Below are 25,888 nucleotides of genomic sequence, written 5' to 3'. Positions count from 1 at the left end.
CTCATTAGCCTGCTGCTCTACAGGTTTCTACACGACAGAGTGATTCTTTCAAAAATCTAGTTAAATCAAGTCATTCCTCTGCCCAAACTCCTTCTCTTCTTACTCAAGTAATCTTGAACCCTTCCCTAGAAGTCCCTACGCAATCTGCCATGCCTCCCTCCTTTGCCAGTTCCAACTTCTCAGACTTCACCTTCTACAACGTTTCGTCTTCCTCACGCTAACCTAGCTACTGGCCACTTAACTAGTCTTCAAATCTACAAGCGCATGTAGTCCAAATCCTTTATACTTGCTGTTCCCTTTGCCTGTAATACTCTCCTCCCTATTAACACAAGATTCTGTTCTCACATTTATAAGGATTCTGCTCAAATGTCATCTTAACAAGAAGTTTTTATTAAACTCACCATAAATTCCCGTTCCTCTTGAACACTTTCACCAGGTGTTTCTTTACTGTTCTTCATGGCATTTTATCATAGTGTAGCAATATTATTTACATACTATACTTAATTATATCTATTATCTGTCTCACTCCACTAGAATGGAAATTCCATGAGGGCGCAAGATTTGTCTACTCTGTTTACACATGGCTGTATCCTAGAAAAGTGAATCCTATCAGATTCGATGTCTAATAATTACTGATTGAATGAAAGGAGAACTCATAACCTCTTATTTGAATCTATCTGTCCTTTTAGATAGGTATAACATTTAGAACGAGCTCCCCTGGTGGCTCAGCAGAAAAGAACCTGCTTGCCAATGCAGGAGATATGGGTTCAATCCCTAGGTCAGGAAATGGTAACCCACTCCAGTATTTTTGCCAGAGAAATCTTGTGGACAGAGGAACCTGGTGGGCTACAGTCCAAGGGGTCACAAGAGTCAGACATGACTTAGCTACTAAACAATGCTGATTAGAACCTTATTTATAATGCTAAGCTAAAACTTGCTGCCTTGTATGGACATTTTCTACCTATAGACCTATAGACCTGGTCCTGCCTTCTAAGTCACAGAGAACGATTCTAAACATCCCCTCTCACCCAAACAATCCTTCAAACATTTGAAAAAAATGCAAATCACTTGTCAGTTAATGTCATTGCTTCCTTTAGTCAGTCTCCAAATGACGTGGATTCTAATCACTTCACACATCTTTTCTGTCACCCTCCCTTGGATACATTCTGTTTCATTGTTTTTCAAACTGAAGGTCATGACTGTAGAGTGGTTTATTGAATAAATATGGTTCAATCTGGGGAGTTAGTAAAGTGTTGTGGCTTAGCATATGGTCAGTGATGCCAGATGCTTCTGGATCATATATGTTCAGTCACTTGTTAACGGCCAAGTCCCTTCACCCTTTTTTACCTCATGTTTATCATCTTTAAAAAGATAGTAATGATAATATTAATTACCTAATAGAATTATTATGCAGATTAAAGATTAACACAGGAACTTTGAACAGTGCACTCTCCAATGTCAACTGCCCAATGGGAAAAGAGGATAACTCCAAAAAAAAGAGAAAGAGAGAAAGAAGAAAGAATGGGTCTTCTCTCCAAGCAGCAGGCTCCAGGCCCTGCCTCACCTCCCCAGACTCAAAGCAAGAAAGAGAGAAAAAGAAGGGAAGACAAGCTGGTATCCTCTCCCCTCAAGAGGGAATGGCCAGCTCTCCTTATTACTCTTACTCTGAGGAATCAGGAGAAACCAATCTACCTGAAAACTAAAGCATTTGACACTGAAAATGAAACTATTTTAGAATATTTTTGTCATTAAAACTAGTTGACAATACCATGTCTACAGTATTAAGCACTTAGCTCCATTATCACATTACAAATGATATTTGCCTAGCAGGACTTGTACAGGGGAAAAAAAAAAAGTATCAAGTAAATGCAATAATATTGTCCCTCATAGATCTTAATGAGGTGGACTCCAGTTTCTAAAGTTAAGCACCAGCTGGCATGTTAAATATTTTTTCTTTTGTAAAACAGGTTTTAAAGAAGCCTCACTAGCCCAATTCATCATTAACTTCTTCCGCATGCCAAACCTAGTAAATAGCAACCATTGCACTATTTTTTTTTTAAATTAAGTTAAAATGGTCAGAGTGCTATGTGATAGGCTTGCATTGGGATTAGTTTTCTATTTGGAATTGAACATTTTAGAATAAATGTTCTAGTCTGCTTCCTGGAGTCAGGGCTTCTTTCGTGGCTACCAAGACTGTGTTGATACAGTCTTGTAAACTGAATTAAGACGCAGCTTTTCTGAGACCAGCACCCCTGGGAAAAGAAACAAGAAACGTTTCTTCTTTTTGCCAAGAGATATATAACCTGCTGGTGAGAAAATCTGCTACAGTGCTCTCTGAAGGCTCAAACTCTGCTCACCTCAATGCTGATTTTCACACTTTCAAGAGCAACTCATGAACAAAGTCCAGGACTATTGTCTTCGGGAGCATTTTACTTCAGGTCTGGAGTCCTCACTTTTTTTCACCACAGTTGCATCACAAAATAGTGAAGAATTTTTATGATTATTATTTTGGCATTATTTTATTTAAATCTTCGACTGGATCACAGCTATTAGACGAGCCTTTTAAGTTTCCCGCCTGCTTTATTTTGGAGGTTTCCTAATTTGTTATTCCAGCCCAGGTCTCTCTCTCTCTGCAAACTCCACAGCACAGTCAGATCAATCATCTGCTAATCACATTCCAGAGGACAAAATCTTTCTTTTTTCAATAATTTCCCTTCACAGTCTGAAAATATATCAAACCTTTGATGTTCTATCATCTGGCATCAAACAATGGTATCTCCCACCATCTTCTACTTCCTTATACATTTAGATCGATTTCTGAAACAGAAACTTCATGTCATTGTTCAGATTGTTTCCTTTCCCTGAATCCCTTTGTATCTCCTCACTAATGGACTTTTGCTTAAATTCTACAGATCCTTCTAGTAACATCTTTTCTACAAAATTTTCCTTGCCACCAATTCCTTAAGCTTGGTATTGTTTTCTTCTCCTCTTAACCGCCTAGCATTTTGTTTGTATCTTTCTTTATAACACATCTTATATTTAATCTCATTAAGACTGTAAGTGTACACAAGTACCTCTTACCAACTGAAATTCTTTGGAATAGGGACCATGTCCTGCTTATCTTGGTGTCTTTCACTGCTGTTTAATACCAGTTCCTGCCACGTGGTCCATTTCTCCTCCAATAAATCAGTGAATGTAGCTTTCGTCCGTTAGATGCTAGACTGTGAGCTGAGAACAGGAGAAACATGCCCATAGATAGGTAGATAGATAGATAGATCATCTTTTTAACCAGTTACCTGAAACAAAATAATGCTTCATAAATGTTTGCTGACTCAAAAAACAAAAACTTGCAGTCTATTCACTGACCTTTTTAGGGAATTACTAAAAATAATATGTTCCATAGTCAGAAATTCAGATATTAGCCCTTATTATGCTAGAAGAAAATCAACCACAAAAGAAAAAGCCTCTATAACAACTTTTTTCATTTTCTTCATACGAAAACCTATGATCTTTCTTTTGAAAGTTCAAGGAAATGTCAGGGATATTTTCCATTTATCCCTTTTCAAGATATCTTGGATGCACACACTTTTTGTATAAGCTTCTTAACTTAACTCAAAAATATTTAAACATGTTTGCAGGAACTACAATGACCACTAGTACAGAAGGGAAGGGGTAAACAAAAATAGGAAAGAAGGTAGAGTTTTGAAAGTTGTGTTTCTTACAAGTTGTTGACAATGCTTCACCCAAAATGATCAAGGCTATTGCTTCTCTGCTACCAAGCCCCGCCCCCACTCTATTTTTATTACTTGCTACTGCATTTTCCTAGGCAGCTCTTTTTATGCTTACACACACACACACACACACACACACACACACACACCAATTCTTTCCCTTTTATTGAAAAATAATGCACAACAACTTATAACTATAACCTAATCTACAAGGTTTAATGTAGGCAGCTTTGATTTACTGGCCCGTTCATAATCTGCTGGTGATTAGCCTCCCTGGAAACAATCCACTCACTTGTCTAAGTGACATCAAGGTGTTTGTTTTTAATCTGTCCAAAATCTTCCTATGGACAAATGCATTATTGAAGAATTATATTTTAATTTATCTTCACACCGTGCTTTTGATGGGCATTTGCATTAACACAATATGATTATGCTTCTTTACACTGGTATCTATTCAAATTAGAAATTACCTGCACATACAGTCTCAGATGGTGGTCAAAAATTGTACAAAGAAGTAAGAATAGGACTCCTTAATATCACACAGCCCTGCTGCTCATCAATGAGGCTTTTTCTGTTCTAATGCTTTTGTCATGTATATGAAAGTCATTATGTAGTTTAGAAAACAGAAGATGAAGTGAAAGAGGAAGATCTGGGACCTAGGATGCATTAATATTCCACCAGCATCAAAGATATTTCCCTCGAGGGGCTCCTACAGGCCACGCTGTTATTACAGTGCCTATCCATTATCTTGTGCTGTTCTTGGTATTAAGACAATAATGGAGAGAATAGGATTATGTGCAGATGATAGGAAATGTGAAGGCAATTCAGCAAGATAGGAAATGAATGGAGACATGATTCTTTCATCGAAGCCAGGGATGGTTTAGCATAGGGTAAGAGAGAAGATAAATGAAGCAAAATGGAATCTTTACGGGTTAGCAGGGGTAAAAATGAGTGTTTTCATATAATTCTGTGAGTTTAACCTTCTTGATAGAAAAATGCCATGGTATCTTTTTTTTGAAAATCCAAGTATATGTGCCTGAAGAGATGATCAGTTTTTCTTCTAAAAATTCACTTGTTGTCAGAAAAGATGTCCAGTGTTTGCAAGATCAGAAGGTGGCCTAAAGGAGTGGCATAACCTTTTAATTCACTCCCATCACTAACAAATTCAAGCTGTTATTTAAGATTCTCCAGTGGAAATGAGGAGCCCCACAACTCTCTCAACCCATCCCTTACCAAACAATGCCCGGTAAGTTAGGGTGCATTAAACTGAAGGACAGACAGGCGAGCTCCATTAGGAAAAATGCTTAATCTAATTTCTCCAGGGCCCTCTTTCTTTTGACAGGAACCCTCCCTGTCTGTATACACACACACAGCTCACAGAGGCAATCACCCAGACAGACTTTGAAAACAGGAAAGAAAAGCCCTGGCTTTTTGCAAAGATCACCTATATTGAATGCCCAAGGCTAATGTGACTCAAAGGTTGGCATTTCACGATGATGGCGGGGAAACAAGAGGGGCAGATTGTGTCATTTGCAGACAGGGCACTGGCATAAATAAATGTTTCTGTTTATATATAAAAAAAGAACATTTAATTAAATGAAGGCACATTCAGCTACAGACAATATGACAGGGCCTGGGAGAGTGCTTTCTGTGTTCACATGAGCTGCTTCCTCTTCAAACATTGCATTTGATCCTGACTTAAATTGGATAGAAATTTAACCAAACTGAGATCAACAATATAATAACATTCTCTAACTCAAAGAGTTACCAAGGGGAATTGAAGAGAAAATATTAGAGGAAATCAGCATGTAGATACACTGTATCTATAAGCTTGTCTAAGAATATGAAAGCTTTGGATATTCAGGCTGCATATGAAATGTAGATTAATATATCCTGCATGGAATTGCACTGGAGTCATTACAACTTAGTTTGAAATACATATTTTCTAAATAAGGTTGAGGACTATTTTTTTAAGTGGAGATATATATATAGATAGATAGATAGATAGATGCATATATGTATATTCCTTCAAAAGACACATAACCAAAGCATCCAGGGGGAAGAGAAGAAGGAGAAAAAAAAAAAATATATATATATATATATATATCTTTATATAAAGCATGGACCAGCTGTTTGTATAGGAAAAAAGTATATATAAAGAAGAAACTGTAATCAGGACCTTGAACAGCTTTTGGACCTTTTCTTCCCCTTCCCCCAGCTCTTCTGGGCTTTATGGTGCACCTTCCTAGTTCTCTGGTTTTAAAAATGGCTCCATACTGCTCTCTGCTGCTGGTTTATAATTTTCTACTTGGAAATAGAGCTTGTTGCTCTGGCTGTATGTCAGGTCCTGATTAGAGCTTATAACTAAAAGGACTGTCTCTTAATTTAAAACAAGGCAGGCTGATAGTCTGCAGATTTGGACTGCTGAAGATTTGGACTTCCTGGCTACATTTTTTCCTCCAAATTATCTGGACTCTTTGACCTTAAAGCGATCTCATTCTAGCCATAAGAATCATTTAAATGTAAAAGATTGCCCTCTTAAGGATATTATGTATTATCAAAAAAAAAAAAAATCCCACTGTGAATTCACATTTCTAGAAAGTGAGGTGGAAAGGAGAGGACATTGGAGATGGATATGGAGATTAATTAATATTACTACTTAATATCCACATCACATTGAACTCAATTTCAAACAAGGAAATTAATAAAATAGTGTATGTATAATAGAGCACAGCAAAACATATGCACTCAATAAATGTAAATGAGATGTGAATCAAATCCAAGCAATTGAAATATCAGATAAAGAATTGTAATTTGAGGGAAAAATTAACCTCAGGAAAAATATATTTCAAGCATTAGATAAAATATTCAAAGTGTGTTTTACTATCCTTTGAAAGCAAGAATGAGAGAAGAATGATTTATTTATCCCAATATATAGTACCATAAAGTTAAGATTTTACCAAAAATAATATCATTTTATAAAGGTTAATAAATTCAAGCATAAAAATGTTTACTGAGTGCTTGTTTATTGATAATATGTTTCTCCCTCAGAAATAAAAATAATTATGAAAGACAGTTAAGAACTGTAATTGGATGCTGTAATGTGTGGCAACATGACCACATGACTTAATCCAAGAGCATATGGTCAATTGTGTGACCCTGCTTGACAGACAGGAAGTTGTTATAATCCATGTCATTATTTGGAATTGCATCTAAAGCACACAACCCTATTACCCTGCTCAACAGACACATGAAGGAAGGAAATGAAAAGAATGATAGGAACTAATACATATAATTGGTGGGTATCATTTACCAGGGCTTTTGCCTTTGAAATTTATTATAATTCAGAGAGATTCTTTTGTGTGAATTCCCCACAGAATCGGGGTGGACTCCCACCAAAGAGTTGGTTTGAATGTTGAAACATAATGCCACACACACATCAAGAAGATATGAAAAAGTTTACTATCGCGTCATGAGGCCTTCTGGAGAAAGCAAGGTGGCTTCCAACTAGCTCTAAAAATAAGCTTGAAAAATCAGGGGAAATCCATGTGCTAGAACATTCAACCTGACTGCACCTTTTGAACATTAAAATCTGGAGTTTTTTGGTTGTTTCAGATATGCAGCCAGGATGAGGGTTCCAGCACAGGGTTTGACCTTCCCACAGGTGCCAAAGGAAAAAACACTTGCACTTTCTTATCCGTTTGCCCAGGAGTAGAGCAGAAGGTGAAAAAAGGAAGAGTGAGGTTTAAAAGTTGTCAGCAACCAAACATTTTTAAAAAAGGAATCACTTTACTACAAAAACCTTCAATTTATATAAACAACAGTTCTAGTTATTTAGATAATGGTGAAAAACTCTTTTTAACACCATCCAAGATACTTCCCTGAACCCAACTGGTAATCTTTAAATTCAGATCATCTCTAAAAGGGGATAAAATCATTTCATTCCGCTCCTAGAAATTGAAGCCTTCAGATCCTAATTTTTGAAGTGAAGAAACAGAGAAAAAGAGGACAGCAGTTTGTTTTATGAACACCTTTATCAAAGTGATTTCTATAGTAAGTATATATTACAGTGTCCGACTGGTTGAGGTTAAGCTGATGAATATTACTCTGGCCCTGTCCTCAAGGAGTTTTCAGTCGACAGGTGGAGAGTACATCCATAAATAAATAATATCAATATTGGCAGCATCAGAAGTATGAACAGCATACACAGTTATTAACTCTGTCCTGATGTCCTGAGGGCTAAAGAAAGAGTAAGAGAAATTTTCGAAAGCAAGATGAATGGAAGATTACCAGCCAAATAGAAAGCAAAAGGGATTTGAGGCAAAGAAAAATACCACAGTGGTAAAGCAATGAAGGAATAAAATGCCTTGGCACTTTCAGGCAAATGTAATCTGTTTGGTACCACTGATGCATAACATATAAAGAAATGAAGTGACCAAAGATGAAACTGAGGAGGCAGACAAATGCCAGAGCCTGGAGGAAATGACTGGTCATGGGAAAATATTTGGGCTTTATCCAGTAGCTCAACAGTTTTCAGCCTCTTTGATCATCAGTACAAACAATTTGATCATTAATCCCCAGTGTAGATGCATGAATCTCCTAAATTATTTATAGATATTAATGCCTTTCACAGATATTAAGGTACAGTAAACATCTAGGACAGATTTCCCCAGTGGCTCAGTGGTAAAGAATATGCCTGCAATGGAGGAGCTGCAGGAGACTCTGGTTCCATCCCTGGGTCAGGAAGATCCCCTGGAGGAGGGCATGGCAACCCACTCCAGTATTCTTGCCTGAAGAATTCCATGAACAGAGGAGCCTGGAGGGCTACAGTCCATAGGGTCACACAGAGTTGAACATGACTGAAGCGACTTGAGGTGCCTTTGAAGCATGCATGCAAATATCTGGTACAAGTTCATCATTAATGATATTTCTAAGTTAATTCAACTCTGTGTGGCTATCACCAAGACAAACAGTACAAATTTCAATTTAGTCAAAATTAATCACTTGAAAACATGGAATAATGAATGGAACTGAAAGTTTAAAACAGAAACCTCAGCAAACCATTAAAATGATAATTCCAGAAGCTTAAAAATCTTGGAAACAACCTGAGTATTTGTAAAGGTTTATTGACCCTTGCTAATATTTTTTTCACTTCCTTTACAGCTTTTGTTATGGTTAATTGTGTATATCAAGTTGAGTAGGCCCCGGGATACCCACTTAAATGTTATTTGTGCGTGTGTCTGTGAAGGGGTTTCCAGATGACTCTGTCTTGCTCTCCCCAGTGTGAGTGCACATCACACAATCCATTGAGGGCCCAAATAGAAGAAAAAGTGGAGGGAGGGAGGATTTATTCCCTTGCTGCCTGCTGCTTGAGCTGGGATTTGTACCGTCAGCTCCCCTGGTTCTCACATCTTTGGACTCAGGCTATGTTCACAACATTAGTTTTCCTGGGTCTTCAGATGGCAGATGGCAGATCATGGAACTTCTCAGCCTCCATAACTCTTTGAGCCAATTCCTCATAATAAATCTCTTTTTATAGATGCTATTAATTCTGTTTCTCTGAAGAACTCTGATACAAACCTATACAAGCAACCTACCTTCCCTGGGACAGAGAAGAAAATCTGCCTTCAGCCTATCAGTAGATACAGGTCTTGTAAGGCTTGGGGTTTATACAATTTAGGGAACACTTTAAAGGAAAAGTCCCCAGCATCTCCAAATAGCCCAAGTTATTAGAGGTTCCCTGGAGACTGCCTATAAGGCAGGAGAGCTGGGTTTGATCCCTGGGTCAGGAAAGTCCCCTGGAGAAGGTAATGACAACCCACTGCAGAATTCTTGCCTGGAAAATTCCATGGACAGAGGAGACTGGTGGGCTACAGTCCATGGGGTCGCAAAGAATCGGACACAACTGAGCAACTAACATTTTCACTTTCCTTCTTTTAAATGAAAAATAATTTTTAAATCTGCTTTTGCAAATTTTAAAATATATAATCACGTAACACTTTGCTAGGACCACACTCTCAATCTTTGTAAGTGGTCCTTGTATGTGAAACGGCTACAACTTAAAATTTAGTAGATGGTGAATTATTCTTTCTCTGGTGATGCCTGTATCTCAGACTCTCTGGAGTGGTGGCCACCTGCTCCTTGCTTGGTCATTTCACTTAAATTCATAAGGAAGTTGAATTCCTTAAAGATATAGATCAACACTATAATGAAATTTTTTATGTCACCAAAAGACTGAAATATAACACTTGAAAAATAGCTGACTAACAAAACAATATCTGGGGTATTTACTTTTAGGACTACTTTGCTAGCATTGGGCTTCCCTGGTAGTTTAGCTGGTAAAGAATCTACCTGCAATGCAGATGTGGGTTTGATCCTTGGGTTGCGAAGTTTCCCTAGAGAAGGGAATGGTTGCCCATTCCAGTATTCTGGCCTGGAGAATTCCAGAGACTGTATAGTTCATGGGGTCACAAAGAGTCGGACACTACTGAGCAACTTTCACTTTCATTTTGTTAGCATTACTCAAGGATTAAAAATGAAAACATCAGGGATGGTGTCAACAACAAGGCCTAACAAGAACAATGTAAATTTTATAAAGACACTGCAATGCAGTTGGGATCTAAGGTCATGTTAGAAAACTGCTTAGAAGCCATTTCTCCTCCAACTGCTTCTTGTAATGAAAGTTTGGGGTACATACAATATATTATTAAATTTGCAGATAAATATTTGCTGTCAGCTCTTTGCATGGTTCCATGCAATATGTTCAGTAGCATTTGAGGCTAAACCCATAACAGGAGACTTTTGCACCTGGTCCACTCCATCCAAAGTAATCCTAGAGTAGAGATCTTTCTAGTTTAGACAGGAATAAGCAATATCCACTTAAAAGCAAAGCATGCAGCAATTAAGTATGCATACATCAAGCTTTGTATCAAAGTACTTATTTAATTTCTGTTTTGCTCCATACTTCTACTAGTTGTAGGGTGCTGCAAAGAAGATTATGCATGACTGTGCCTTATGCTTTAATAAATGAGAAATGATATGTCAATATTACATTTGTTTCCTACCAAAGTCACTAATAATTGTTATTTTCCCAAATATCCATATTATTGACCGTTCTTCTATTCCCAGTTCAGTTCAGTTCAGTCGCTCAGTCGTCTCCGACTCTTTGCAACCCCATGAATCACAGCACGCCAGGCCTCCCTGTCCATCACCATCTCCCGGAGTTCACTATGATGCCATCCAGCCATCTCATCCTTTGTCATCCCCTTTTCTTCCTGCCCCCAATCCCTCCCAGCATCAAAGTCTTTTCCAATGAGTCACCTCTTCTCATGAGGTGGCCAAAGTACTGGAGCTTCAGCTTTAGCATCATTCCTCCCAAAGAAATCCCAGGGTTGATCTCCTTCAGAATGGACTAGTTGGATCTCCTTGCAGTCCAAGGGACTTTCAAGAGTCTTCTCCAACACCACAGTTCAAAAGCATCAATTCTTTGGCACTCAGCCTTCTTCATAGTCTAACTCTCACATCCATACATGACCACAGGAAAAACCATAGCCTTGACTAGACGGACATTAGTCGGCAAAATAATGTCTCTGCTTTTGAATATGTTATCTAGGTTGGTCATAACTTTTCTTCCAAGGAGTAAGCGTCTTTTAATTTCATGGCTGCAATCACCATCTGCACGGATTTTGGAACCCACAAAAATAAAAACTGATACTGTTTCCACTGTTTCTCCATCTATTTCCCATGGAGTGATGGGACCAGATGCCATGATCTTTGTTTTCTGAATGTTGAGCTTTAAGCCAACTTTTTCACTCTCCTCTTTTACTTTCATCAAGAGGCTTTTTAGTTCCTCTTCATTTTCTGCCATAAGGGTGGTGTCATCTGCATATCTGAGGTTATTGATATTTCTCCTGGCAATCTTGACTCTAGCTTGTGTTTCTCTCAGTCCAGCGTTTCTCATGATGTACTCTGCTTATAAGTTAAATAAGCAGGGTTACAGTATACAGCCTTGACTAACTCCTTTTCCTATTTGGAACCAGTCTGTTGTTCCATGTCCAGTTCTAACTCTTGCTTCCTGGCATGCATACAGATTTCTCAAGAGGCAGTTTAGGTGGTCTGGTATTCCCATCTCTCTCAGAATTTCCACAGTTTATTGTGATGCACACAATCAAAGGCTTTAACATAGTCAATAAAGCAGAAGTAGATGTTTTTCTGGAACTCTCTTGCTTTTTCCATGATCCAGAGGATGCTGGCAATTTGATCTCTGGTTCCTCTGCCTTTTCTAAAACCAGCTTGAACATAGGAAGTTCACGGTTCATGTATTGCTGAAGCCTGGCTCGGAGAATTTTGAGCATTACTTTACTAGCATGTGAGATGAGTGCAGTTGTGCAGTAGTTTGAGCATTTTTTGGCATTGCCTTTCTTTGAGACTGAAATGAAAACAGACCTTTTCCAGTCCTGTGGCCACTGCTGAGTTTTCCAAATTTGCTGGCATATTGAGTGCAGCACTTTGACAGCATCATCTTTCAGGATTTGAAATAGCTCTACTCTAATTCCATCACCTCCACTAGCTTTGTTCCTAGTGATGCTTTCTAAGGCCCACTTGACTTCACATTCCAGGATATCTGGCTCTAGATGAGTGATCACACCATCGTAATTATCTGGGTCGTGAAGATCCTTTTCGTACAGTTCTTCTGTGTATTCTTGCTGCCTCTTAATATCTTCTGCTTCTGTTAGGTCCATACCATTTCTGTCCTTTATCGAGCCCAACTTTGCATGAAATATTCCCTTGGTATCTCTAATTTTCTTGAAGAGGTCTCTAGTCTTTCCCATTCTGTTCTTTTCCTCTATTTCTTTCATTGATCACTGAAGAAGGCTTTCTTATCTCTTCTTGCTATTCTTTGGAACTCTGCATTCAGATGCTTATATCTTTCCTTTTCTCCTTGGCTTTTCACTTCTCTTCCTTTCACATCTATTTGTAAGGCTTTCCCAGACAGTCATTTTGCTTTTTTGCATTTCTTTTCCATGGGGATGGTCTTGATCCCTGTCTCCTGTACAATGTCACAAACCTCATTCCATAGTTCAGCAGGCACTCTATCTATCAGATCTAGACCCTTAAATCTATTTCTCACTTCCACTGTATAATCATAAGGGATTTGATTTAGGTCATACCTGAATGGCCTAGTGGTTTTCCCTACTTTCTTCAATTTGAGTCTGAATTTGGCAATAAGGAGTTCATGGTCTGAGCCACAGACAGCTCCTGGTCTTGTTTTTGTTGACTGTATAGAGCTTCTCCATCTTTGGCTGCAGAGGATATAATCAATCTGATTTTGGTGTTGACCATCTGGTGATGTCCATGTGTTGAGTCTTCTCTTGTGTTGTTGGAAGATGGTGTTTGCTATGACCAATGCATTATCTTGGAAAAACTCTATTAGTCTTTGCCCTGCTTCATTCTGCATTCCAAGGCCAAATTTGCCTGTTACTCCAGGTGTTTCTTGACTTCCTACTTTTGCATTCCAGTCCCCTATAATGAAAAGGACATTTTTTTTGGGTGTTAGTTCTAAAAGGTCTTGTAGGTCTTCATAGAAGAGTTCAACTTCAGCTTCTTTAAGCGTTACTGGTTGGGGCATAGACTTGGATTACTGTGATATTGAATGGTTTGCCTTGGAAATGAATAGAGATCATTCTGTCGTTTTTGAGATTGCATCCAAGTACTGCATTTCGGACTCTTCTGTTGACCATGATGGCTACTCCATTTCTTCTAAGGGATTCCTGCCCACAGTGTAATGATCATCTGAGTTAAATTCACCCATTCCAGTCCATTTTAGTTCACTGATTCCTAGAATGTTGATGTTCACCCTTGCCATCTCTTGTTTGACCACTTCCAATTTGCCTTGATTCATGGACCTGACATTCCAGGTTCCTATGCAATATTGCTCTTTACAGCATCGGACCTTGCTTCTATCACCAGTCACATCCACAGCTGAGTATTGTTTTTCCTTTGCCTCTATCCCTTCATTCTTTCTGGAGTTATTTCTCCACTGACCTCCAGTAGCATATTGGGCACCTACTGACCTGGGGAGTACCTCTTTCAGTATCCTATCATTTTGCCTTTTCATACTGTTCATGGGGTTCTCAAGGCAAGAATAGTGAAGTGGTTTGCTATTCCCTTCTCCAGTCTTCTATTCCCAAATATCCATATTATGATTGTTCTTGATATCAGTTACCAAGAAGCATGGTCAACACAAGCACATATTATATAAAAGATTGTTTTTACACTAAACCCATATATGCCATCCAGTCAATTATTATAAAATAATTTCTACCTTCTGGGTCGAGAGCCAAAGGGCAGAAAATATTGTTACACCTAAGTGTGAGTTATCCTGGAGCAAATTAGAAACAAAGTTTATTCTGCATCACAATTACTAATGTGCATTCTTAAGCACTAACAAGATTCTTGGGCTTTACTGGACAACTGTCTTCCTGTGGAACTTACTGAAGCAAAGGAGAATGAGATACAGTATGCTTCCACTTTTATGCAGGGGCTTATACAAAAAAAAAAAAAAAAAGAATCCACTGTGAGTATACGCCAATGCTCATTGAGTAAACATTCTGCTTATTCATTAACGAAAATGATGTCACCAATCAATAGAAATCCTGCTTTAAGGAAAAATTGTTTTCTATTGATTAAAGAGGTTACAAGCTTTTGGTGCTATTTTTACTTAACAAAGAGTTCCAATGACTTTTTATTTCTACATAGAAACAAAGCCTCATAAAGGCTCGTTTCACCTCAATCCCCTCCCAAAACCTTAAAAATCTCTCATTCTGCATGACAGTATTGACAGTAGGATTTCTTTTTTCCTGTTGTTTGTTCCTTTCATTATCCTAGTTTTAATTAGTTTTATTTTTCTCCTGTTTAACAATTATTCCTCACCTTAATTTTCCTTCTCTTCAGATGGCAGATCTTCTTTTTCCATGACTCATTTAATTTTCACTGCTTCCATTTTATTTTGTGTTCGTATTCTAATTGATTTCGGTCTCCCTACATTGTAGTGAGATCTAACCATCTAAGAAAGCATTTTTATCTTCCACCAAGTCAGCTTTTCTTTGGAAGTGTCAATGATTGACAACAAGAACTGCTGAGGGTGGTACTGAGTCAGCAGAACTATCACAGGATGAATAAGCTATGGGAATGTTAAATGTAAAAGAAAGAGGAAGCTGAAATAATGGACTAAACTGAATAACAAGAAAGTAATTGATTAAAGCTGAGTTTTCTGAATTCTAGATATCCATAACTACAGGTTTCAATTTAAAACATCCACTTAAAATATGGCTGTATATTAAGTTGCCAGTCATTAGTTCAACACTATGCCACCTTAAATGTGTGTTTATATTTCTTAAATTGTTTGCATATGCGATATGTAATAATCTTATTTTATGACAATCTAACATATATTTGAGCAGACCATTCAAAAGACAGATTTCAGTGAAAAGAATCTTTTTGAAAGGCTTTTGTTATTCAGGTGATGAAACAATGTTATCAATGTCACATAGCTCATGGCCAATTAAATATGACACCATTTGTTAGGATTAAATGGCAAGATTTTCTTGTTTACCTGTTTTCCTAATCTATACATAGTTTATACAGAAGGCTATTGTTTTCTTTAACAAAGGCATAAAGAAATTTCTTGTATAAAAAGGTGTGTGAAGAAGAAAAAGAAGTGCTTGAGCACATGCATGCTCAGTCATGTCCAATTCTTTGTGACCCCAAGGATGCAGCACTTCAGGCTCCTCTGTACATAGGATTTTGAAGACAAGAATACTGGAGTGAGTTGCCATATTGAACCCACATCTCCTATGTCTCCTGCATTGGCAAGCAGATACTTTATCTGCTGGGGAGCCCTGCTAGAAGAAGTAGTTAAGAAATTTTGATATGTGCCCTAATCTCCAATCTCTAATAAAGACATCAAAGAAAGTTTTAAAAATACATCAAATACTTTATATTTTATATTAGAGCCTAAAATCAGATCCTGAAATTCAATGGAGACAACTTTCATTTACTGAAAAATAATAATATGTTAGGCACAGTTTTTTAAATACTTTAAATATGAAATTTAATGTAATATCACAAAATTTTCTGTTAGTTTAATTTTATCATCCCCATATTATAGATGAGGAAACTAAGGCTTAGCAAGGCTAATTACTGTATTTGAATGAAAATTAATAGGAAATAATGGAACTAAAATAGCAAGTAAAGTCTGGATGACATATTCAGTTAATATCTACTAGACTGAAAATATTGTCTAGTTTTAAAACCAATTTAAGCTTTCTTATCTTGATATTTAATCTTAGCATCTGTGTCAGATTGGATTACTCCTGAGAAATTGGTCTTGTCAAATTTGTCTGGCCAAATCATGCAGTAGGAACACTGGGGACCTACCACCCATGCTTGCCTGGGTGGTGGTATTATTACATACCAACCAAGGATGGTTATGTCTGGCCATCCTTGACCAATCAAAACAAATAAAATTTTCAGCATTGGTCAAGTGGACTCAGGTTTAACATGTCTATTAATCACAACAGAAGTTATACCAGTGAAACATAAATTTTGTTTTACTAGCATATAAACTTTTACCTGTAAACTGTTCAATAGGGAGCTCATTTTAGATTCTAATCTCTGTAGGGGAATACAGGCAAAGTCCAGAGGAAAACCAACCAAGAGCAAGTTAAGGGCTGCATAAGTGGATCTTGCTATGCAAGGGTTTGGGCAACTAGGTGAGCAATAGGTGGGTTTGGGGGGAGATTACTTAATTGAAGAAAAAGCCCTGAGGCAACATATTACTTGGATTCCTGATACTTAAATCTACCTAGAGTTTGTCATTCATCAAAATTTTCACGCTTTACATTGGCAGCAACATGGATAAACCTAGAGATTATCATCCTAAGTGAAGTAAGTCAGAAAATGAGAGCCAAATACCACATGATATCAATCACATGTAGAATCTAAATATGAAATCAATTAATTTATTTATAAAAGAGAAATAGGCTCACAGACACAGAAAACAAGTTTATGGTTACTGAAAGAGAAAGCGGTTGGGCGAAGGGATAAATTAAGAATTTGAGGCTAGCAGAAACAAGCTATTGTATATAAAATAGATACACAAGATGGTCCTATTTTATAGCACAGTTAACTATATTTAATGTTCTGTAATAAACCATAATAGAAAAGAACACAAAAAAGAATATGTGTGTGTGTGTGTATATATATTTATATGTATATATATATATATATATATGTATGTATATAGTTGAATCACTTTACTGCTCAGAGGGTAAAGTGTCTCCCTACAATGCGGGAGACCTGGGTTCAATCCCTGGGTTGGGAAGATCCCCTGGAGAAGGAAATGACAACCCACTCCAGTACTCTTGCCTGGAAAATCCCATGGACTGAGAAGCCTGGTAGGCTACAGTCCATGGGGTTGCAAAGAGTCGGACACAACTGAGCGACTTCAGTTTCACTTTCATAGTTCAATTTTAAAAGTTAAGTATTTTAATTATGAAAATAACATAGAAATTAAAAAATAAGTTGAACAATAATTTTTAATGAACAAAAAATCACTTAATTCACAAAAGGAAAAATATAAGAATTGTTTATGAATTAAGAAAAATACTGCTTCCCTAGCCATTAAGGAAGTGAAAATTAAATGACCAATTCATGCATTTCAAATTTAAGTAAGCATGCCTTTTTGTAAACAATTGGACACTCGTAGCAGCAATTTCTCTTGCTGTTAGTTTAAAATAATTTAACAAATAGGCAAATGTGTATGTATCCATATGTCCAACCAACAATGTTTGTAAAAGAAATATCTAAATATCTAATAGTTAGTGTTAGTTGAATACATTTTGGAGCATTTAGAGTTGAATATATTTAGATTATCATGTAGGCATTAAAAATGATCATGAAAACAAGTTCAGTTCAGTTCAATCACTCAGTCATGTCTGACTCTTTGTGACCCCCATGAATCGCAGCATGCCAGGCCTCCCTGTCCATCACCAACTCCCGGAGTTCACTCAAACTCACGTCCATCGAGTCGGTGATGCCATCCAGCCCTCTCATCCTCTGTCGTCCCTTTTACTTCCTGCCCCCAATCCCTCCCAGCATCAGAGTCTTTTCCAATGAGTCAACTCTTTGCATGAGGTGGCCAAAGTACTGGACTTTCAGCTTTAGCACCATTCCTTCCAAAGAAGACCCAGGACTGATCTCCTTTAGAATGGACTGGTTGGATCTCCTTGCAGTCCAAGGGACTCCAAGAGTCTTCTCCAACACCACAGTTCAAAGGCATCAATGTTTCGGCCCTCAGCTTTCTTCACAGTCCAACTCTCACATCCATACATGGCTACTGGAAAAACCATAAAACAATTTACATGAACACAAATAGGAATATGGCCTAATGCACTATAAAGTAGAACACATTTTTCAAAAATATGTTCAGTATGATCCATTTTTAAAAAAAAGACATGTCTATGTGATATGTCTTTTACAGAAAAGAACCTGGGATGATTTCCCCAAATATTTCAGTGACTATGTCTGAACAGTAAAATTATTTATGATATGTCCTTTCTTCTTTTTGATTACCTGTATCATATAAATTTCAACAACAAATATGAGTAGGATTTATAACAAAAACATTTCTATTGAACATTTAAAAATCAAATTCAATTTCAGATTCAATTATAAAGTTATATGTATACAATGGGTTTTGTAGCAAGTAACTAAGATTAAACAATAATTCAATAAAAGGACTAAAGGTAAAGTGTTCTAAGTTAGAATTTTGGTGTTCTAGTTAACCTTTCAAAAGAAGAAACTTTTCCTGTAAGCAGAAGATGTAAACAAAGGTCTAACATTATTTTTCACAGTCACTGAAAGAAAAGGTGAAATATACATAATCCATATCCTAAAATTCGATGAGAGTCATATGCTTGAGATATACAAATTCAACTAGCTTTTGTGGAATGCCTGCTTTTTTTGGTTATACTTCTTTTGTGAATGTATTTATTAAAGCCTTAACACATGAGAAGTAGAATTATTATTCCTAAACTCTGACTGAGAAAAAAAAGGACTGTATCAGAGTGACTATTGACTATACAACACAGGAATATCTTGAAGGAGATTGTCCATTCCTGCTTCAACAATTTATCAGAATCATCCCTGAAGGTGTTTAAAACCACTGATTCCTCAACCCACCTACCTCAGATTTAGTGAATCTGAATCACTTAGGTTATTTGAATGGTTAGGCTGGGAATCACTGGACAGTATCACTCAGGATGTTCTTTTAAAAGCATAAGGTAGAAATCTTTCTCTTTTCTGGATTTTTCTTTCCTGAGATTTTGATATCTTTAAGCGAGTATGTTCATTAAATCTACCATGAGAGGCCTGGACTCTGAGCCCTACGCTCTAGTGGGCCCTGCATTTCTCTACACAAAGTTAAATTTCTTAAAGAATATTCCAATTCATAGCTCTGGTGAAACGCATGAACTAGTAGGGTATTCACAGCTGCTGTATCTGGTGGCTCAGGAATATTTTTTCAATATAGATAATGCAATAAAATTTTTCTGTTTTATCATTTTGAAAGTATTTTGTCAAATTAGGATATAGTTTATTTTAAATGTGAGATTAATTTTATCCTTGAAATAGTTGGTCATGTATGAGCTTCCATATGTCATCTTGCCCTGGAATTCACAAATGTTAGAGTATGGTCTGCTCTCTTAGCCTATGCACAATATAAATTTGATCATGCTTCCAGTATTTGGCAACTCAAATCTAATTTTGTGATGCCTAATCTCAGTCAGAAAGAGACCATACACCTATCTCTCTGTGCAGTGATTTTCTGCCTTATTTTGCTGGACTATCCTAAGTTGACTTTTCCATTGTTCTTTAAAACAAATGTTTGCACTGATTTGTCTATCTATTCATAATTGATCTAGTGAGATGCAACCTTATTAAATTCTATGTATTTTTGCAAGCAACTATAATTTTTTAAAGAAATGAAACAGGTTAAAAAGGAAAAGGAAGAGAGGCATAAAAGACTGGGGGAAAAAAAAGAAAAGAAGATTTGTCCAAAGTTAGTTATCTATAAAGCCTGTGAGTGCTAAGTTGCTTCAGGTGTATTTGACTCTGTGCAAGTCTATGGATTGCAGCCTGCCAGGCTCCTCCGTCCATGGGATTCCTCAGGGGAGAATCCTGGAGTGAGTTGCCATGCCTTCCTCTAGGGGATCTTCCTGACTCATAGATTGAACTCTTATCACTTATGTCTCCTGCATTGGCAAGTGGGTTTTTTACCACTAGTGCCACCTGGGAAGCCCCATCTATAAAGTAATAGAGGATAAATTTAAACATAGTTCTTTCTTTAATTTTAGTTCATACTCCAACATACCACACTATCAGTGTGTTTTTATAAGCCAACAGAATTGTCAAAGGATATGCTGCAATTATGATATGAAAGTTGTTTTTCCAGATAAAGTGCAATGCCAACTTTTAAAATGTCATACATTTTATGAAAAAATAAATTTTCAAACCTATGAAGCATTGGCATGATTTAGAATTAGCATTATAAACATTAATTATTATTATGTAACTGTATACATGTGATCTTAGTCTTTCAAACATTTAATATTTCTTAGAACTATCGAATTCACTTCTTCGTTCATGGACTAATTCAACAAAATACTCATTGAGCACTTAATGGTACTTATAATGCAGCAATGAACAGTAAAAGGCAACAATCCCTATTCTCATTTAGCTTATTTCCGGTTTCCCTAGGGGATACAGACATTAAGAAAAAAAAAAATCTTAAAAATAAGCTTATAAAAGTCTTCCCTGGTGGCTCAGTGGTAAAGAGTTCACAAGCTAAACAAGAGATGCAGATGCAATCCCTAGATCAGGAAGATCCCCTGGAGAAGGAAATAGCAACCCACTCCAGTGTTCTTGCCTGGGGAATTCCATGGACAGAGGAGTCTGGCAGGCTACAGTTCATAAGGTCACAAAAAATGCAGACATGACTTAGTGACTAAACAACAACATATAGTATGTTATATGGAGGTTAGTAGGAGAAGGCAATGGCAACCCCACTCCAGCACTCTTGCCTGGAAAATCCCATGGATGGAGGAGCCTGGTAAGCTGCAGTCCATGGGGTCGCAAGGAGTTGGACATGACTGAGCAACTTCACTTTCACTTTTCACTTTTATGCATTAGAGAGGGAAATGGCAACCCACTCCAGTGTTCTTGCCTGGAGAATCCCAGGGACGGGGGAGCTTGGTGGGCTGCCATCTATGGGATCGCACAGAGTCAAACACAACTGAAGCAACTTAGCAGCAGCATGGAGGTTAACATTAAAAAAAGAAAAAGTAGATAAAGTTAGGAATAACTGAGAATCCTGAGGTAGGCAAGTGGGAATTAGAATTTTAAATTGAGTGGTTGGGTAGACCTCATTGAGACTGTAAGAGCTGAACAAAGCCTTGATACAGGTTATGTAATTATTCAAGTGAACGTCTGGGAGAAGAACATTCTAGACAGAAGTAATGGCTGATGGAAAAGGCAGGAATGGAATGGAGCGATAGAAATAACATCCCTGATCGATTCTTCCTGGATGAAATTGAATATCTTTTTTCACCAGCTTATCAGTGATGATATTTACCTATAACATGGTGTCACTTTATGGCTTACACTCTTGGAAGAGCGTTTGCAATGTGACTGCTTACACAGTGTGACCTTGGTCATGAGTGTCTTCCAGAAGCCGTTGGATAACAGGGCTCCACGAATCTGCCTACCAAGCACAGCCTCAGTACCAGTGAAAGCTACTCTGCAGATCCAACCACTCTGAAGTCTTTCTTGTTCAGTGTCTCTGTAGGCAGAGGGCATGGCAGGGAGAGGGGGCTGGTGGAAGCCAACAATGGAGCTGCGCAGGTATGAGGAATCTTTTGGTTCACTCTGAAAGGATTTTAAAAGTCTAATTACTCATATTTTCTAGGTAAGTAAGGCTCTTAGGGGAGAGTTTTAAATATGGTGGTTGTACTCCAATTTTTCTGATACAACTTCTCTGGATTTTTTTTGTCCAATGAGGGAACTACCGGAAGGTTACGATCATAGTCTCAGAAACTCTTGAAAGCTTTTACTTATCTGTCTGGTTGCTTGGAACTAAGGAGACATTTCATAATTGCAACTTTGTGCATTATGCTATGTCTCTCTGGGAAAAGAACACCACCTTGCAACACGAATAACTATTCTTCAAATCTGAGTCATCAATATTTGAGCAAATGTTCAGAAGTACATTCATGAATTGAGAGGTTGTCTGTAATTTTCATTCTTATGAGGGTGTTTTCTTGTTTGTTCCTATGCTAACAAAATTGCTGCTACCTACACCCTGGTCCTTTCTCTTTACTGCTTTTTTTCTTGCTGTTTATGATACAGAAAGGGTTTTAGATGGGAAGTCAGTAGACCCACCTGTGGTTTATTTTGTTTTGAATTAGATTTTTAATCTCAGACAAACCACTTAACTTCCAATGGACATCAGAATATGCCACCTCAAAGTATTCCACTGGGTACAGATTATTTTAAGATGAAGACATTTAAAATTCAACAGAAACAAACAAGACGAAAAGAAAGAAGGAGAAAGAAAAAAAGAATGGAGGAAGAAAGGAAGGAAGAAAGATAGAACAAAAGAAAGAAAAACCTTTCAAAGTGAGGTAAAGTTTCCCTTATCTGACTGAAAGCTTCAACTTCTGGAAAGTAACGCTGCCATAAATTCTCCTTAAGGGCAAATCTATTCCTCAAAGAGAGAACAGGACATGGGAAGAAAAAAAAAAAAAAAACCTACCCCAAATCCTTCCTCTGCTTCTCAGATGGTTCAGTGGTAAAGAATCTGCCTGCCAAGTGGAGACTTGGGTTCAGCCCCTGGAATGGGGAGATTCTCTGGAGAAGGAAATGGCAATCCATTCTTGCCTGGGAAGTCCTATGGATGGAGTAGCTTGGTGGGTTACAGTCCGTGGGGTCCCAAAGAGTTGGACACAACTTAAAGACTAAAGAGCAGCAAATTGTTCCCCCAGGGGAATTTTATGGCGAAGAAGACAGAAGGGCAACTCATAATTTTACAGACAAAACAATATCACAAGCTTTTTTTATCTCCTGTTTGTTCTTCTAAAAATCTATTTGCCAAAACATATTTTGGTTTCCCGTTAAGTATCTTTCTGCTTCCTCCTTTTTACTTTTTTTTTTCCTTTTTACTTTTTAAGGTGGTTTATATGCCTCAAATTTGAACCACCCCTCCGACTTTCTCGTTGTGAGTTCTTCCATGTGTAAGTTGCATGAGCAAATAAAGTGTTTTTCTTCTGTTAATCTGTCTTTCATCAGTTTAATTTGTAACATCCAAAACAATAGGAACTTAGGAGAGCAGAGGACAAGTTTTCCATTTCCTGCATATTTTGAAACTTAGTTACCTCATACCTATAATGGGAATATTAATAACCAACTCATTAACTTATTTTGAGAACTATAAGAGATTTATAGGATGTGATTGAGGATGATTGTCTAAATGGAAGGATAGCTAATTTATTAAAGACGTGACTTTAAGTAAAATGAAATGTGATGCTGAACTTTTTGAGCTCCTTGAAAAAAGATCTAATTTAATCATAAAATAGCATTATTCATTGCCATTAGATTACTATCTTGTGTGTGTTCTGCCATGTCCAACTCTGAGACCCTGTGGACTGTATGTAGCCCACCAGGCTCCTCTGTCCCTGGAATTTTCCAGGCAAGAATACTGAAGCGGATTGTCATTTCCATGTACAGGGGATCTTCCTGATCCAGGGATCAAACCTACTGCTCCTAGAAAAATGCCTGATTTCAGGCACTGTTCTCAAGACCAAAGACACAATGATAATATGTAGCCAAACTAGGCATCCCTGAGCAAGTACCATTAGTAAAACAAAATACAGAGAAATTTAATGCCTTCAAGTTTGTTTTCACTGCAGTGTGACTTCTGTGGGAAATCTTGCAGCCTTTCTCCCTAGGATGCAAAACTTCTATGATCACAAAGAAAATAGTTGAAGTTAAAAAATGTTGTATATTTACTCTGTGATAAAAAATTCTATTGTTTAGGAATTTTCTATCTCTCCCATCCTTTCTCAGCTTGTTGTTACCTTTGGAAATAGAAATCATACAATAATACAATCTCTTGTGAAGAATCTTTGAATTTTAATACCACTGTTGAAAATTATACAAAGAAGATGTCATTACTAAATAAGCTCACTCCCTCTCTAACCCACTTCACATTCCTCTTTGATTTATTTTAAAATGATTCTTTGGTTTGCACTTGGAGAGAAGACTTTTTTAGGGTGGGACTTTGCTTCATCTCTCTAGGAAGGCCTGCAAAAGTTCAGTGGTACTTCACACGTTAAAGCTAGGCATGCGAAAATCTATACTCATGATAGTAAGAAGGAAATATTCACAGAGGTGCTAGGCTCCATCTGGTGTAAATTCCTGACTGTGAGGAAGATAATATTGTTGAATTTACAAGATGTTTGTTTTTTTATCTTTCTTTCAAGTACAGCTTCTGTAGTGAGAATGATGGAAAAAAAGGAAGGAAGTAGTCAGAGAAAGAAATAATGAAAAGGGGAATAAGGGTTAATTAAGAGACTTACAAGGCTAGAAAGATAATCTCATGATACATCTTACAGGAACTCTTTTGGAATCCAAGTGAGTTGAAAAAACTCTAGGCTTTCTAAGTCAAGGGAGAGGGCAAGAGGCAGAGAGAAAAACTACTCTTACACATTTGGAATGACAGAACCTGAGGCTCTCGGGTGAAAACCTAATGAGTGAATCAAGTAAATGCATGATTACATCTTCTAATACTTTGATTGAAGGCAGTTTTTATTAAATCCCAGAGGAGATTATTGTCCATTCCCAACCAAAGAGTAGGAAAGTGGAGGGCTTGTCCTCCAAGGAAAGCAAAACCAACACAGTGTCTCTCTCTTCAGTGGACACTGACTAGTGTTGTTCACTTCTTAAAAATGATTATCAGTAGTTTAACATTTCCTAGTGTTGGGTGAACAGTCTTTCATTTAAACATGTTAAAATATATTGAAAACAAACATTTATATCAGTTTAGACTTGAAATTAGCTACGTGAGCATTAAAGTTGTTTGGAATTGGATGTCTATTTGGTAAAGTTAATTTATCTCTTCGGGTTCCAGAGCCCTCTCATACCTCTGTCATACTAGGATGCCGTTATATTGGCTATGCATACATTCATACATAAAGATTCAAACACAAATATAAAAAGCCTGCTTGAAAGGATAAAGAATCAAATGATTATTTGCGGCATAAGAGTGTTAAAGCAGCATTTCACAGAGAATTATCCAAGGACAAACCACATCAGATTACCTGAAGATGTCTATTAAAATGCAAATTTAGGGGTGGCTGAAGACCCAGTGAATCAGAATTTCCTAGTTTGTGCCTAGGTAGGGCCTGAGGGGTGTTTTTAGCAAGCAAACCAGGTTACTTTTGGGTACGTTAAAGTTTGTGAACCACTGTTCTAAATGTGTCTTGGGATCCAATTGTAGCTCTAGCTGACATGTGCAAATCAGTACACGTCTACTAAGCACAGTTATTAACCCTTACAGGTGACAAATATTACATATTATGCCGTAGAATTCAGGCAGCCACAGGGAAAGAAGAATGCACATATCTCAGAAAAGGCTTCCTATCCTCAGTGTAAGTGTTGTTGCTATTGTCTGTGTATAATCCTACCATTCCACATTCAATTATCATTGTACAGATAAAATAAAGTGACTTGGTATGGATTCAGCCAGAATGCGCTGATCTGAAAATATGTGGGCAAAGAAACCACATAAAATAGTTCCCCCAAGTCAAAATATCTAAGCTCTCCTGCTGAATATGTTGCTATCTCTTGCATTTATTAAGTGCCTCCTGCATGCAAAGCCTATTCAAAAAGATCTTGTGATTTTTATCCCCTTAGGCACAAATCATAGTGTTTTCTCTTGGCAAATTCTTCCCCAATCTAACTCTGGCACTGAGAGTATGGAAGAAGTAAAAGAAAAACTCCGAGATTGGCTTGGTAGAGGAAGAAGCTGAAACTGCATGAAA

This window comes from Ovis canadensis, chromosome 1 (assembly GCF_042477335.2).
Source record: "Ovis canadensis isolate MfBH-ARS-UI-01 breed Bighorn chromosome 1, ARS-UI_OviCan_v2, whole genome shotgun sequence".
In the NCBI taxonomy this organism is placed as follows: domain Eukaryota; kingdom Metazoa; phylum Chordata; class Mammalia; order Artiodactyla; family Bovidae; genus Ovis; species Ovis canadensis.
The sequence above is the reverse complement of the archived record's forward strand: the minus strand, read 5'-3'. Positions refer to the sequence as shown.